Consider the following 16,434-nt stretch of genomic DNA (forward strand, 5'->3'; position numbering starts at 1 on the left):
AGAGAAATACAAACATTAGTTTGACATGGCAACAGCCCTTCATAACAATTTTCCTTCCTACAACATCTTTTCTGCACCTCCCTTCCTAGAATTGACTTCTCCCACTGCAGGTCTTCACTGTACCAGGGACATCTTCTACCACAGCACCTATAATGTTTCATTACACTCTGAGCCTACTTAACAAAGGAAAATTCAGCAGTTGATCTTCCTCAGAAGGCTGGAGGAGAGGGAATATGTGCAAACAGAGTTAACATTTTTTTTCTTATATTAGACTGTCAGCTCCTTTCAGGCAGGAAATGCATCTGTGCTGAGCATCTAGCACAGGATCTGGAGTATAATCAGGGTTCAGAATGAACCAACATGAATGATTTAAGTTAATTAAGGAAACCAGTCTAGTAGTGGAAAGAAATAAACATCTAAGTAAGAAACAGGACAGATTCAACTAAGGATCAACTCAACTGATAAGATTTTTCCAAATGGAGGTTTGCAGCTGAAAACAACAACAACAACAACAACAACAACAACAACAAAACAATGTTAAAACAAACCAGAAAGAGGGGAGGGTATAGCTCAGTGGTAGAGAGCATACTTATCATGCACGAGGTCCTGGGTTCAAACCCCAGTACCTCCGTTAAAATAAATAAATAAATAACCCTAATTACCTCCCCTCACCAAACAAAACAAAACAAAAAAATTAAAACAAATGAACAAAAAAAGTTGAAACATCAAAGAGAAGAATCCATAAAACATGCAGTATAACATTATCTTTTACTTTTTCAGGTTGTCTTCTAAAAGCCTCTTGCAGATACCATAATTTATTCTGCCCAATGTTCCACAATCACAAAGCACAGGCAAGGGATACAGTGTTCACTGTAACAATGTTTGTATTCTAATCTAGTCCCTTCAGCTCATCTTCTGTTCTCCTGCTTCACATCCTATGATCCTGCATGTGGGAATGCTGCATTAAAAGAATTAAACACCTTGTTTTATTCATAGTAATATTAATGGCCTCTATTTATTGAGCACCTACTATGGGTCAGGCACCCAAGAGGTCCCTGACAGATTGCCCTTGTTTAATCTTCACAACAACCCTTTTTTTCTTTCTTTCTTTCTTTTTTTTTTTTAAATTGGAAAGACAGACGGAGATTTCTGAGATCAGGTTAAGTAATTTCTCCTCAGATTTCATGGTAATAGGAGGCAGCATGAAGATGTGAATTTTGATTTTTCTGACTTCAGGGCCAGGACCCTTCAACAGCCACCTAAGCTCAGTGGCCTCAGAATTATTTTTCAGGAAATAACATGTATCAAACACCAACTCAAATTCTTCATTCCCAGAGAAAAAAGACCCCTCCTCCTAGCGGGTCCTGCTGCTCTAAGATGTCCTGATGGGGTGAAGCTTCATCTCTGATATGTAATTTCAGCCCAGCCCAGCTGCCTTCAGGAATGACTGACTATTGCCCATAGACCCAGCTTGGAAGACAGGGCTGAAATGAAGTCACGCTTTCCTTTTCAGGGTCATATTCTGTGTCAGAGAAAGGGGTCTTAACAAATTTTGCACCAACAACATAATAGGCAACACTGAATGCACAGTAATCTCAGGAGGAAGTGTTTTCCCCTCTCACTTTTGCAAATGCTCTACCCAAACGCAGGCATTTAAGTAACCAGAATGACTCGAGTCAAACTCAAAGCCTCCAGGGAGGGAATGCATAAGCACTGTGCAAAGTGGTTTATAAATGTCATGTTATTATTTCTTAAAATGGGTTAGGCAGGTGTTTATCCATGATTTTTAGAGACCAGAATGATTTTGTATTCTCGAATCTTTCTCCCGTAGACTGGAAATGGTTACAGGCTGTCTCCAAAGGAGAAAATGAATGCATAAATGCACATGGCATGTTAGAGCTGGAAGGAGCCTCAGAGTTCAGCTCGCCCAGCCGTCATCATGCTGAGGCCAGGGGAGCTGGTGACTTGCCTCAGGACACATCCTGGACGCATCAGTAGCTGAGCTCAGCCTGAAACCCAGCTCTGCCTGCTCTCAGTCCAGGATGATTTTTATAATACCCCGAGGGAAGCAGTGTTAATTCAGGGAAGCAAGAGTCAGGGTGTCATGTAATGACTTCGAATGCTAATACCAAGTCGGTATGCCACAATATTTTTAAAAAGTAAATATAAAAATTTTTGTATAAACAATAGAGATTGATTTTTTTTAATTTAAAGATAAAGATAAGACCTAGAGATTATCATACTAAGAGAAGTCAGATAGAGAAAGACAAATACTGTATGATGTCACCTAGATGTAGAATCTAATATATGACACAAATGAACTTATTTATGAACAGAAACAGACTCACAGGCACAGAAAACAAACATGTTTATCAGAGGGGAAAGGGTATCGATAAGGGAGGGATAAATTAGGAGTTTGGGATTAGCAGATACAAACTACTATATGTAAAACAGATAAATAACAAAGTCCTACTGTATAGCACAGGGAACTATACTTAATATTCTGTAATTAAACCGTAATGGAAAATAATATGAAAAAGAAGATGTATGTGTATGTATGTATAACTGAATCAATATGCTGTACTGCAGAAACTAACATAATTTTGTAAATCAACTATACTTCAATTTAAAAAATGTTAAGTGAAAATTAAAGTATAGATAAGGAAAAAAATGAATGGATGGGGAAAAAATCCAAAACAATCATTTTACCACCACGGACAATCACTGACTGAACCGTGGTATCCACGCCTCTGGATATCTCTACGCTCACCTGTGCTTACAAAGCGACGCTTACGCACATGGGATCACACCATAAACGCTCTTTGATAACCCACTTAGCAGCATATTTCAAACATCTCTCCAAGCGGCTGTAGCTTCATTTATGTTATTTTTTATGGCTGACCAGCGTTCCATGCCATGGCTGTTACATAATTTATTAAGCCAGTTCCCTAAGGTGAGACGCCGACATTTTTTTCACTAGTGGAAGCAACAAAAACATGACGTGATAACTAAATGGGCTCAGCCCCTTGCAGGGCGGTTTCCATAGAGCTGCATCAGTGCGGACAAGTTACTAACTTCTCCAAGCCATTTCCTCGACCAGCAGTCAGGCCTCTCTCACAGGAGTCGTGTGGTATCTTAGTGGAGGGGCCGCTTATAAGAAGTGCCCAACACATACTAGTTTCCTTAGTTGTTGTCATTTAGTTGCATGGAATGTTACTATTATTAACAACTCTCCCCCAGAAATCTTTTTAGCTCAGCTGTTGCTCACACTCTTAATTATTTCCTGAGAATGAGCCTTAGAAATTGGATGACTACATCAAAAAATATTAATGGATTTTTCATGTTTATTTCCAGGTTGCCCTCTTGAAAGTCTGGGCCAACTTACTTTTCCATGAAAGAAAAGAAAAAAAAAAAAAGAGTGCTCTTCACCTCACACATTCTCCACAATTGGCATTATAATTCTTTTTTGAATAATCTTTGCCCAAGTGAGTAATTATAAAGATGGATCATTATGGTTTTAATTTTATTTCTTTGTGTGTTGAGGAGTTAAATGGTTTCTCTCTACATTTTGGCCATTTACATCTCTCCTCCTTCCTCTTTTCTCTTCCCTTCTCTCCTTCTTTTTTTAACTTGTCTCTGGCACAGTTGGTCTCTCTGCAATTGGTCATGAAGTTTGTTTAGCCCTTTGGATAAGAAAAAATTGTCCACCACGAGGACAGGGATGGGGACCATTTTCCCCCCTGTTATCACTTTGCGTGACACCTGGCTGTGAACTGTTCCCAGTAAACATGGATGGAATGGCTGACTGACTGAATGGGTGGGTGGATGATGGGTGGAGGATCATAAGAACTGTGCCCTAGGACAGCCTGCAGCATGGACCCCCAGGCTTGCCAAGCCTTCCGTTCTATCTATTTAAAGGACGATGCCCAGGCTGGGGCCCCGCCTCTAGTGAAACACTCACTACCGGGAACTCCTTCCCTTTCCATCAGGAGCGTTTTCTCGTTATAAGGCCACGTGTCTGACCGAGCATGCAGGCGACTCAGATTCACTTTCTCTGAGGAGACAGCCTGAGTAAGCAGGAAGTATTCATCAAAGAGATGGTACTATCTTTGATTTTCATCAACAAATCTATATTATGAACCTACCAAGTAAAGTAACTAGGGCCTCGGGAGAAACAAATCCATGAGGAGAAGAGAGAGAGGGACAGGATGTGATGCTGTCCCCATCCTCAAGGACAGGAGTCCTTTCAGGTGTTTCAGGAGCCAGGCAGGTTAGTCTTTGTGGTAACCCAGCCACAAAGACTGTGGTAACTAAGGCACCACGACCTTGATCTAAAGAGGGTAGTTGCTCCACAGCTCTAGCTAATGGCTGCCACACCAAGAATGTGGGTGTAGCGTTGCCAGAATCTGAAATGTTATGTGAAATACCCTGATTGAATGTTGGTTTAGTTTTCCAAATATTACATAGGTCCAACAAAAGATGAGACCTGTTGTTAGTTTGCAACCACTGCCCAGGAAGCTGACAACCCAGAAAATAGAGCAGCTGCGCTGCAAATGAGGGGCTCAGGTGGCAGAGAGCAGGGGATGCTAGGGAGGGGGTGGTGCTTGTCCGGGGAGACAGTTGCAGATGGAGGTAAGGCATAAACCTCATTTTGCACGGCAATGTTCAGATAGGCTGAAAGGACCATTGAAATGAATCCCTCAATCTTTCAAAAACTATACCCAAGAAAGAACTGGTGTGCAGAGCATGGACGGAGAGATAGGCAGAGCACATTCAGCCAAGTGGACGTATAACCGTTATGAATATAGGAGCTGGCAGATGCAGCAAGACGTTAGAGAGCTACAGCTTGGGGAAGACGGCAAGCCCAGGTCTCCACAGGACAGAGAGTCCTCTCCAACCTCCGCAGCATCACAGATGCAGCTTTTACCCTGCCTTTTTCCCCCCTGAAAGTTACCCAGGATACCACCACTTTTGGACACCCACAAGCAGGCATGCCACGGCAGCCTCAACCAGCCTCACAAAAATCAGAAGACTCACAAGGCTGACACTGTAGCATTTATATGGGCAGCCTCCCATTTTCCAAGCTGCTGCCCACTCTCTTTCTCTTTAAACAGCGAACTCATGTGTGATGTTCTATTTTTCCGTTTGAAAGTGCTCCAGCTGAACACTTGCATGGTTACCATGGCAACTATCAGGTAGCATCGTCTTATGCCCGAAGCTGAGACTGCCAGCAAGAAAGCCAATACAGTAGTATATTGTTTCTTCCTGGACTAATCTTTTAAACTGGAGCGTATAGAGTTCCCATAATATATTCAATCAGGAGCTTGAGTGGTTTATTGAATTTAATGTGCCATGGCTCTCCTTTGACGGAGCAATCCATTCAATAGTGGGCCTTTATTTTGAATTTTCTCCTTGGCAATGAAAAGTGCAGGGCCTACCGGGGTGCCTGTTTTGTAATTGCCAAGACTTTAAGAAAGAAAATGGATTTGCACAAATGGACTGTGTCTTTTTAATCTCACCCTAGTTGAAGAAGTATTCATCTTATTTCGACTGGACCCAGGTGGGCTATTTGCCAAACATCTGATTTCTAGATACTGTATATATCACCAGGGGAAAGCTAATATATTTTTGTGATTGGTGAACACTATATACTTACATATATATATGGAGGCAAGAATTCAAAGCCAGCTGTTTCAGCCAAACAGTGGCTATCAATTCCAAGTCCTCCAAGATATTGCCTCCACTTATGTTCTAAGAGGCTGGCCATCTGCACTCCCCACCCCCTCACCCCCAGCCTCCTGGGTGAGAGGGAGAGAAGGGAAAGGAAGCAGAGGATGGTGGTACATTAATTATGGAAAGGGGCAACATAGTGAGACATCAAGAATGGGAGTGTTCTTTGGGGTCAATAAAATGAAAGGTGTGATTGTTTCAGAAACTTTCAAAGTTGGCAAGAGACTAACACAGGGGATTTAATGAGTTGTTGTGTTCTTGTGCTTGGACCTTTAAATATGTGAGAGAAGTGTGGGTAAATATTGGCATCCCTTTGTGGGCTCTGCTTCTTTGAGTGTGAAACCACTCAGGACAGGACTGGACTGCATGGATCCTAGCTTAGTACACATTATAATTTTTAATTGAAAGTTTAAATGTTTCTAATAATTTAATAGTCTTATCAAACTACTGATGATTTGTAAAATCTTTAACATTAGGCTTTTCATTCAATGGATGTTAGGTGGATGCCCCCTCTGTTTTGATTATTTAAATCAGACCTGAGGCAGCACTCTCTCATCATTGGTCCAAGCATGAAACTTTTTGGTAATTTACTTATTTATTTACTTACTAATAACTTATGAACAGCCATGAACTTATCATGCCCTAGTCATAGTTCTCGGGCTTGTGGGAAGCACAGAGATGAAGGAAAGAGGTCACTCCTTTCAAGAAGCCTCTAATTTGGTGTGACAGGCTGATAATGGTTCCCAAACACATGTCCAAATCCCACTTCTTGGAACCTGTGAATATCACTTTATTTAGAAAAAAGGGTCTTTGCAAATGTGATTAAGGTTAACATTTAGAAATGAGTAGATTATTGAATTCTCTGGATGGACACTAAATGCTATCACAAGTGTCCTTACAAGAGAAATACAGAGATCTGACTCACCCAGAAACAGAAGATAAGGCAATGTGAAAGCAGAGTCAGAGATTTAAGTGATGTGGCCACAACCATTGAACAACAAGAAATTCCAGCAGACTTAAGACGTTAGAAGAGGCATGGAACAGATTCTCCCATAGACCCTCCAGGGGGAGTACAGCCCTGCTGACACCTTGACTTCAGACTTCTGGTCTCCAGAACTCTGAGAGAATACATTTTTGTTGTTTTAAGCCACCAAGGTTGTGGTCATTTGTTACAGCAGCTGCTAGGAAACTAATACACTCAGTATGACAGTGAGGAGCGCATATGAGTAGTTACAGTGGCAGCAACTTTAATAATGAGCACTTACTGACCACCTCTATGCTAAGCATTTTATGTGCATTATTTCTTTTAATTCTCCAAACAGTACTATCAAGGAGGTGCTATCATCACCTCCATTTTATATGCAGTAATTGAGTCTCAATGTATTAGAAATCTTGCCCAAAGTCTTAGTTCTAATTAGTGACATTCAAGGGATTCAAGCACTAAAATCCTGGGAAGTATACCCTCTAACTCATTCTTTACATAATAAAAACATACACACCTTGAACTCTAAAGTACAGATCATCCATGTGTGCTGAAATTGACAGGTTCTTTCTAGACTTCCTTTTTAAAAAAATTTTTTTTAAGATTTTTTTACTTCATTTTAAAATTTTGGGGGGGGAGTAATTAGATGTTTATTTACTTACTTATTTATCTATTTATTTATACGGAAATACTGGGGATTGAACCCAGAACCTTGTGCATGCTAAGCATGCGCTCTACCACTGAGCTATTTCCTCTCCCTCTCCCTGGATTTTCTAATAGAAGGATTCTAGGTAGTTTAACTGAAGCTTCACTTTTCTCTATCCTTTGGACCTTTATTTTACTGGTATTCTAAGCCTTACTTATCTTAGAGCCATATGTATCATCTGCCTAATAAGAAAATTGCTATGTCTACGTACACAAAAATGTGTAAAATGCCTTCAAAAATCATGGAGTCGACCAGTTTTGCTGAAGTGAAACTGTTTACATCAGAGTCAGGAGAGACGAAAGCAGAACTTCGGTCCAAGTCAGATTGTAGAGAACAAGGGAAATCTGGATCTGGACTTGATCCTGTAATAAGTAGTTGGTGGAGGTAACTAAGAAAGGATAACTAGGCTAGAAACTAGGGGTCATTGGTGACTTTGAACTTACAGTGTTTGGGGTGAGGATAAGGTGGGTTGAGGGACTTAAGGAAGAACCAGTCAGTGTGGAAATGGAAGCAGCTGAGATAAGCTTCTCCCTGGAGCTGCCCGGCTGCGGAAAGAAGGAGACAAACAGAATGAGGGTGAGGGGTGCAGGGAGGTGCCTAGGCATCCAAAGGTCAAGTTTCTTCCCTGCAGGAGAAAACCGGTGAGAGTGTGTCTGAAGGAGACTGGAAAGGAAGCCAATTATTTCTTTCAGCCCCAGGGTAAAAGCAGAGGCTCTTCCTAAACTCCAGAGCAAATGGATTAAACTCAGTTCAGTAATTCTCAAAGTGTTCCAGAGAGGTGCTAGAAGGTCCTTCGGGGAGTCTAAAGTTACATTTCAGAAACACTAATGCTTTGATAATGTCTTTTCTTTAGATCTTGCATAAGTCAATATCTTCCTTCAAAAAATATTTACTAATATTAAAGTAGCCAAGAACAGAAATTATGCATTTCCTGCTCACCCAAGCCCAGCACAGAAACTGTGTTTAATAAACATGATCTGAAGGAACGCATGGTGTCCAAGAGCATGACTTTGCCGTGTGAGCTCTATGACCTTGGGCAGGTTACCTAGGTCAGTTTCCTGACCTCTAAAGCACAGATAATAATATCCCAGTCATCAGGTAGTCACGCGCATTAACAGAGATAAACGTAAAGCATAGAGCCTAGCTCCCCGCACATAATACATAAAGGTCCTAGCAAGTCATCGAGACATGTTTTGAGAAGCAGTGCAGCAGGGTGGTCAGGACGGAAACCACCGGTGAGGCAAGCACACCTGACTTCCTCTCCACTTCAGCTGCTCATTGTCTGCATGACCACGGACAATTCACTTAACGTCCCTAAAGATGGCCTTTCGTTGATAAAATGTGGATAATAATACTTACTTTATTAGGGGTGTTATGAGGAGTGAGTGAGATATTCTATGCAGAACCAGCCTCTCTCTCCTTTTATAGTAATAGGCAAATTTTCAAATAACGTTTCATTTTTAAATGGAAAAAGAAAAGTGAAATCTCCAGGAAAAGCTGTTTGGGTGTGTTCTCTTACTTTCTAAATAAATAGTACTCTGATTTTTTCCATAGTTTAAAAGAGAAATAGTTATGCACAGATCAATTTAATATCACCCCTTCTCTAGATTAAAAAACAGTCCCAACCTCTCTCTTCTGAATGGGGTAGAACTTGACAAAGTGACGTGTATCCATGACAACCTAAAACTCCATAATATTCTTTATTCCAGTCTTTCTCCGGTTGGTTTCAGCACTTAAAGGTATGTAAAACTAAAAAGGTTCACACTTTCTATACCCCAGATGATGTGAGACAAATGGGAAGCATGGCAAGTAAGATTTGAGAAGATTTGAGAACACAGATTCTCACAGTTCACACCGCCCCTGAGTGCCAGTCCACAATATCACTTCCAGATGATTATTGAAGACATGAAAATGAAAATATAACAATTAGATCTGACACTTCAGGGTCTAAAATCCCATGAGATTCTGCTTGATTAAAAATGGTCCATGTGGAAACTTTCAAAACCTGAAATTACTTTGAATATATTAGAAACTCTTCTCACACATACTAATAACAGACAGATGAACTTGAGACCAGACCTTGGAGATAGTCAAAGGAAGCACATTGGTTCAACTCTCTAAGTAATAAATTGGAAACAGCCATGTGTCCTAACCTCCACCTCACTGCACGCAGAGAGTGCATAGTGATTGAGTGTTCATGAGACTCCGAGATGATTAAAACAAGGTCCCTAACATACAGAGGCTCAAAGTCCAATGGGGGAGACACATAGGTAAGCATGCAATCTAAGTGCCGTAACAGAGAGATGGATGATGGGTTATGGGAATATACACTTTATGGAGAATGAGGATCTTGAGCTGAATTGACAGATTTAGCAAAACATTTAATTATGTGGCTCTTAATTCACTAGCTACAGATTGAAAAATACAGTTGATGGAGCTCAATTCTTAGCTAAATATTAAGCTCTAATTCTACATTCTTCTTTTTTAAGATATCCATCTCTTCTGCCTCTGGTAAGAAATTGAGATCTTGAAGCTACAATGTATTGAAAAATCTATTGATAAATAGACTGGAAAAATAAATCTGTTGAAAAATAAGAAACTTGGACAACCTATTGTTTATTTGAGCTATACTGTACCAAAATATTAATTTGGGTGGTGAATTGTTGCTATGTTCGTTTCTCATTAACTTGGTAGGTAGGTATACTAGTTACAAAATAAGTGGATTCAGAGACAGCAAAATGCTGCAAGAAAATAAATCTCTCAAGAATTACAAGAGTGATGTTATTGGAACAGAGGGAAGACTCAGCTAAATGGAAATTTCAAAGATGTCAGTATCTTTTTTTTTTTTAATTCAAGGTTTAGATGTATTTTGAAAGTGTTTGAACTGGGAAGCTCAGAAACTGATTCTAGTCCTGCTTTTGGCTTTATGTAGGTCTGGACAAGTCACCACCCTTGGTCTCAGTTTCCAAAGCCTATAAAATGAAGGATTGGTATTAATCAGAACTCTTTTGGATGAAAGTAAAAGAAATTCAATTCAAACTGGCTCAATTTGCAAGGTGGAGGCTTTATTTATTTCGATAACTGAACAAGGTATACCACCTTCAGGCATAGCTAGATCTAGGAGCTTTAATTTTTATCACCAGGACACTGTAGCTCTCCTTCTACTAGCTCTGATTTTTATTGTGTGGGCTTCATCCTCAGGCATGTTCTCCCTCTGTAATAACAAGATTTCTCCTCACACCTCCAGTTTTTACTTCCTAAAACTTAAAGCCCAACAGATAAAACTTTGCCCTTGGCCATAATTCCAGAAAAAGTTCTAGAATTGACTTTCACTAAATTTGATTGACTTGAGTTGCATACCTAAACTGCTCACTATGTAAATAGGAAATGCAATGTTTCAATTGGCCAGACCTAGGTAATATGCCCTCCTCTGGAGTCAGAGGTGGAGTTAATACACAGCCTGAGAGTGAGGGAGGATTAATTTCGAAAGGAAAGCCAAGAGTAGGCTACAGAATAATGGGGAAATGCAGTTTGGAAGTCCAAAACAATAGGTGTCCACTGTAGGAGGAAACACATTGATTCTAAGGCCCCTTCTATCCCCTAAAATTGCCTCTTGAAACCTTTTCTTTGTTAGATAAGGAAATTGTTACCAAGAAAGCTTCAGTGATTTGCCCAAGTCTCACAGCTGCTTACTGACAGAAACTGAATCCTAATCCCCTCTCTCACTATAGTGTGTTCCACATCTTTCCAAGGGTTCTAATTTCAGGGATCACAATGGACTCAACAGAAAATGGTTCACAAAGTGTGAACCCTACCACTCCAGGCGAGTATCATAAGGAAGACCATTTCCTATGTTTCTTTTGAAGATGCTGTTAGGAACCGCTGATGACTTATTGCAGGTGTAGCAGAAAGCCTCAGCATTGTCTAATTCGGTTGGCTGACCCTACTTTGAACACGCTACACGTGGCACCTTCTAGTCTAGCTGAAGATGCTTTGATTCCCATTTAGAATGTCTAAGAACACGCTTGCAGTTACCATAGCAACTGTCTAGAGGCAACTCCTTCTGTGTGGAGATGAGAGTGCCAATAACAGCACTGTTTCTTTTTCTTGAGCTAGACTAGCCCTGTGACGGACCCAGGCACTTCTTTGTTAAGCTTTTTAGAGGATAATGTATGGCAGTGTTAGGAGCCCTGATGCCGCCCTTTAAATCCTTATTAAGGCAGGTTTGGCTGAAAGTTCAAATAGTTCCTTCAGTCCCATACTTCATGTGTCACTTCAGAACTTCCCATAGTGCATATCTCGTGACTTACTTAAAATTGCACTTTTTTTCCTCTCTTCTCGAAGGTAAAGAATATTGTCCACTCTGAAACATCATGTGATTTCTGGCTTTCCAAGGTGCAAACTCATGAATATTCTTAATTAGAACTGTGATTTCTCAATCTCATTCAAATTGGGCTTATGTTGGAACTTAATTGCAGCAAGGGACTAGGAACATCTGGCAGGTCTAAAACAGCAATGATCTGTGGTTCTGAATATACCATATGAATTACCCGCAGAGCAATGCGTCACTATGATTGCTGATATGCCGCGGAGATCGGAGGAAGAAGGAAGCAAAGCAAATAATGACCTCTCAATTAAGTTTTCCAAAAGACTCAGATGATGAACTGACTACAGGCAAAATTTATTCTTCAACTGAAAACATAAGCAACAACGTAGCACAGGCACGCCTGCCATCCCAATAATTGAGGGATGGTGGAAAGAAATAACTCATTTTTTTTCACATTAGCAGGCTGTCCAATGTTTGGCAGCTCTTTCCCGAATGATTTTTGTTTTCCTCCCTTCATTAGTGTGAAGCTTGAAATAAGTTCTATTCGATTTCATATTACTGACTTGATTTTTGTCAAAACATTGTAGTGGTGATGACCTAGGCGGTGATAGACATCTTCAAGGGAATGTGCCTTGCTGTTTCAAATCCTTGGAAGCTGAGTGAGAAATATTTAGCAGAGAGATTCCACCTTATTTTTGTGACTTTAATGGAATAAATTTAAATTTAAATGTTTATGATTGAAACTCATTAGAGAGTTCTGGTAAATAATAATGCAGAATTTATTCAATAAATATTTATGGAGTGTACACAAATTGCAAACTTTTTAGATGCTACAAAGGGTCTAAAGATGCATGTTCTTGGGATGTCTACAATCTGCAAGAGGAGATGAGAGAGACGTTAATAACTATAATGGTAGATCTATGATAAAATATGGTAGCAATTCAAAGTAAGTAGACCTTGAACTTGGCTGGGGAGAGCAAGTCAGGTAAAAGGACCAGTAGAAGCAAAAATTCGTAAGAGACAAAGTGAATAAAAGGGGTGGGAGATGAGACTCATTGAGTGTCTACAGCGTGAGAAGCAGGTTACAGATTTTTTTTTAACACGTTCCCACGTGTAATTCTTTAAACAGCCCTATGAGATTATTCCCAGATAATTTCCAGATAAATGGACTGAAATTCTGAAATGATAAACAATTTCCCCGCCATCACTCAGGCAATAACTTGGTGGTTCTACTGGAATTTAATATTCTCGTTCATGGAAACATGACCAGCACAGTTTGGCTACACTGAAAGTAGGTCTGGGAAAGGAGGCTGGAATGTAGTCAATCAAGGCAAGATCACCGGGGGCTGGCACGTCAGGCTGACAAGTGCAACGTCAACTCCACAGGTAATGTGAACGGTTCATAGTCTAACCTAAGACTCAGCCAGCTTACCCAAGCCCTGAGAGCTTTGACTGGAGCCTAGTGCCACAGCCTGTGACTGTGAAAATCCCTCCCCCATATTTGTTGTACTTTCTTCTGTTTATTTCGTCTCATTCCCCAACATCTCCATGCCCCCATCCTGTGCTCATCTATGTAGATGGAATACACAGCTCCACCTAGATTTCCACAAAAATCTACCACCTCCAAATATTTTATGAGCTTGGTAACTTCTTTCTAAAGATGATTGGGGGTCAAGGGGAAAGATTATGTCAAGGAGAGAGGTATCTTCCTTCTGCCATCCCTGGGCCCATTCCTTCCATTTCCCACTCCCTACTCATTGCTTTCCCACCCCCTTTCCTTCCAACACAGGCAAGAAGCTGCTCTTATTCATCTTTCTCCTAAAAGTTGCAACCATACCCTTAGGTGGATCCTTGGTGCTTTTTCTGCATCCCCAGTACCTTGCGAGGTATTTCCCCTAAACAAACACAGAGTTCTCTTTGGAAGGAGTTCTAGCAGGGTCAATGGATGGGGTCTAAGGGAGCCTGGAAACAGGGGGATATGTGCTGGAGGCCATGGCCCAAGCGCAGCGTGAGCTGACAATGACTTCACCCAGAGGCTGGCATTGAGGGTGGAAAAACGAAGGGTGAACATGAGGCCCTAAGAAGGAGAAACTATTTTTCAAATGACAGGAAAGAGAGCTTTTCTGTTTTGTCGATTTTTTTTGCACCATGAAAACTACCTACTTCCTTAATGAGGTTTCAGGTATTTTTTTTCCTTCCTCTTCAAAAAGCTTTAGCTCTATGTCAGTTTTGGCCATAAGGCAAAACTTAGGAAACAGACTATCAGCAGGTGGTCTCAGAAGAGAATTTTCCTAACCTGCTGTACACTTTGTCAGGAAAATGTTTTCATGCCCTTAGATTTATTTTTTCTTAAATCACGATTTCGTTTCCAGGTATTTAAACCTTTATTTCCATTTAGTTTGCTTTGAAAAGCAGCCGATTAGCTGAAGCCCAAGATTGTCTATGATCAGCTGAGCGGCAGAGGACACGGCCGGCCACAGGAGAGAGGCCGGAACGCGAGTCATTTGTCTTTTCAGCGGGCACACACAAACGCTCCTTTTCCCGCCACGTGTTCCAGAGAATTCTTTTATTTCCCTTCAGGTATTTGACCCCCTACTGAATAGAGGCATTGATCAAAGTCGAAGCTGTAGAGTGACTGATAGAACAGTTTTCAGTGAATCAAAGGTTAAAAAAGAATCAAAAGTAAAATTCTTGATGATCCATTCCTATTCTTGAGTCCCTGGCTTATGTGAACATGAGGGTATTGCTTAACAATCTTGTACTTCTGGTTTCTTTTCTTTCTTTTCTTATCCTTTTTTTTTTTCTTTTTAAAAAATATACACAGCCAAGAAATTCTACAATGAGAAAGAATTCTTTTTTTCACTTCTACTGACCTGAGAGATGAAACTCCTTAAGTAAAAGATGGTAATTGGAAATAAAGCTCCTTGTGTCTGTTTCTAAAGAATTATGACTTGGATGGTTCATGTGAGGTGAAGGAGAACAGGAAGAAATAGACATCAAGTTGAGATGCTGTGCCAAACATCTGGAGGAGAGGATGAGAGCATTGTGGGAAAACAGATGGAGGAAAGCTTGGCCAGATAAAATTAAAGGCAACGCCGCTCAGCATCTGATTAGCTAAGAGAATTCTATTTAGAAGGAAAATATCTATAAAGCCTGCACTTTGAATAGTCTCTTGACATGAAAACACTTAAAAAAAAATTAGAGCTCTTATCAGGCCTTGAGGTTTACTTTGAAGGTTTTAATTTACTAATTACTGTGTGTATTGTTTTGTTTTGTCTTTTAATTAGAAACAAGACCCTAATTGATAACCAAAAGGCTTATAGATAAAGACCTACACTGAAAATTATTTCTATGCTGTTTTAATTAACCTACTAAAATCCAATTTGAAAAATCAGGGTCTAAGTCATCTGTGGGTGTGAGTTAAACGTCTGTGTTTGTCAGGAGCTGATAATGCTTCTTTGGGAATTGGCTTTACCTCCACAAGAAAGAGCTTACATTCATGTATGAACATTTTACCCATTAGCTGTATTAAACCCAGGACTGAAGGCTCACAAGCCTTACAAATGTGCATGAAAATGTTTGCGATCTGATTCTTAAAAAATGTGTTGGGTCCAAAATTAAACCCTAAGCTGGAAGCTAATAATTATATCAAGAATACATAATAATATCAAAAGCAATTTTTACAAAGATGGCTTTACATCTACGAAACAAAATATTGTGTTATGTTTAATGTGACAAATGTGACATGAGCCCTCTAAAATCAAGATGCCCAGGTCTGGCAGAGGTCCTAAAATAGCTCTGCTCGTAGGGAGAAGCATCTCTGGCTGGGAAGAAAATGCACACATTTTTCTGCTATAGATTCCTCTTGCAGTCCTTTTGTTTAATACCCAAATAAAATGGTCGGAGTCTCCAACCCAAGAACAGGGAGATGTTCAGCACGCTCTGTAAGATTCCATGATATCCCCCAGAGGGCTACTGACAGCCTAGTTATCCCTTGCCCAGACTTCCTGCTTCTGAAGTCTTGATCCCAGCTTACTTGCCTTCTCCTGTGATTACTCTCCTCTTCCTGTGCTATGTGCAGCCTCCTTGTCTTCATTTCTTCCAAAATATACCCCCAACAAAAAGCCATTGTGCATGACAGACTTTTCTGAATGTTCGGGAAGAATGAAGAGGGACTAGCGTCTCCTGAAATAATAAACAACTGAATATTGAATACAAAAGAGTACTGTACTTGTAGCTCCTCAGCCATCCCCCCAGGGAAGTTTTTTAACAGTACTTTCTTGCCTTGGGCCACACCACATTGCTAGTGCACACTGACCCCATCACCCCGTCCCTATCACACCATCCTTATCGAGATTCCCATTTTCCAGCTGTCCTTCCCTTCCAGCTCCCAGAACCCTGCCTACCAGAGAAAAAGTGAGCATTGCTGCTCCAGACCGCCTGGCTCGCCCTACCCGCTGATTTCTTCTGCACACCTAAGAATGCCCATTATTGGACTCTCCTCGCAAAGACATCTTTTGTCCTTCGTTAAATTCTGCTACATCCTTGAAATGCGGGAGATGCTAAGTGATTTTCCCTTTTTTGGATAATAATCTTTACTTTCTCTAAGACTTCTAAAGAAGACCCACGTGCTCAAAATAACAAATGGCATATGTTTCAGCAAGACTTCTTTCCCTTGAATTTTTTTTT

General features: G+C 40.5%; 1 non-coding gene across 1 annotated transcript; it reads left to right on the top strand.

The window, feature by feature from the left end:
- Window positions 1–558: 558 nt before the first annotated feature.
- TRNAD-AUC (transfer RNA aspartic acid (anticodon AUC)) lies at window positions 559–631 on the top strand. Its single transcript has one exon. It is a non-coding gene; the product is annotated as a tRNA-Asp (tRNA).
- Window positions 632–16,434: the final 15,803 nt, after the last annotated feature.

Source organism: Vicugna pacos, chromosome 5 (genome assembly GCF_048564905.1).
Source record: "Vicugna pacos chromosome 5, VicPac4, whole genome shotgun sequence".
Classification (NCBI taxonomy): domain Eukaryota; kingdom Metazoa; phylum Chordata; class Mammalia; order Artiodactyla; family Camelidae; genus Vicugna; species Vicugna pacos.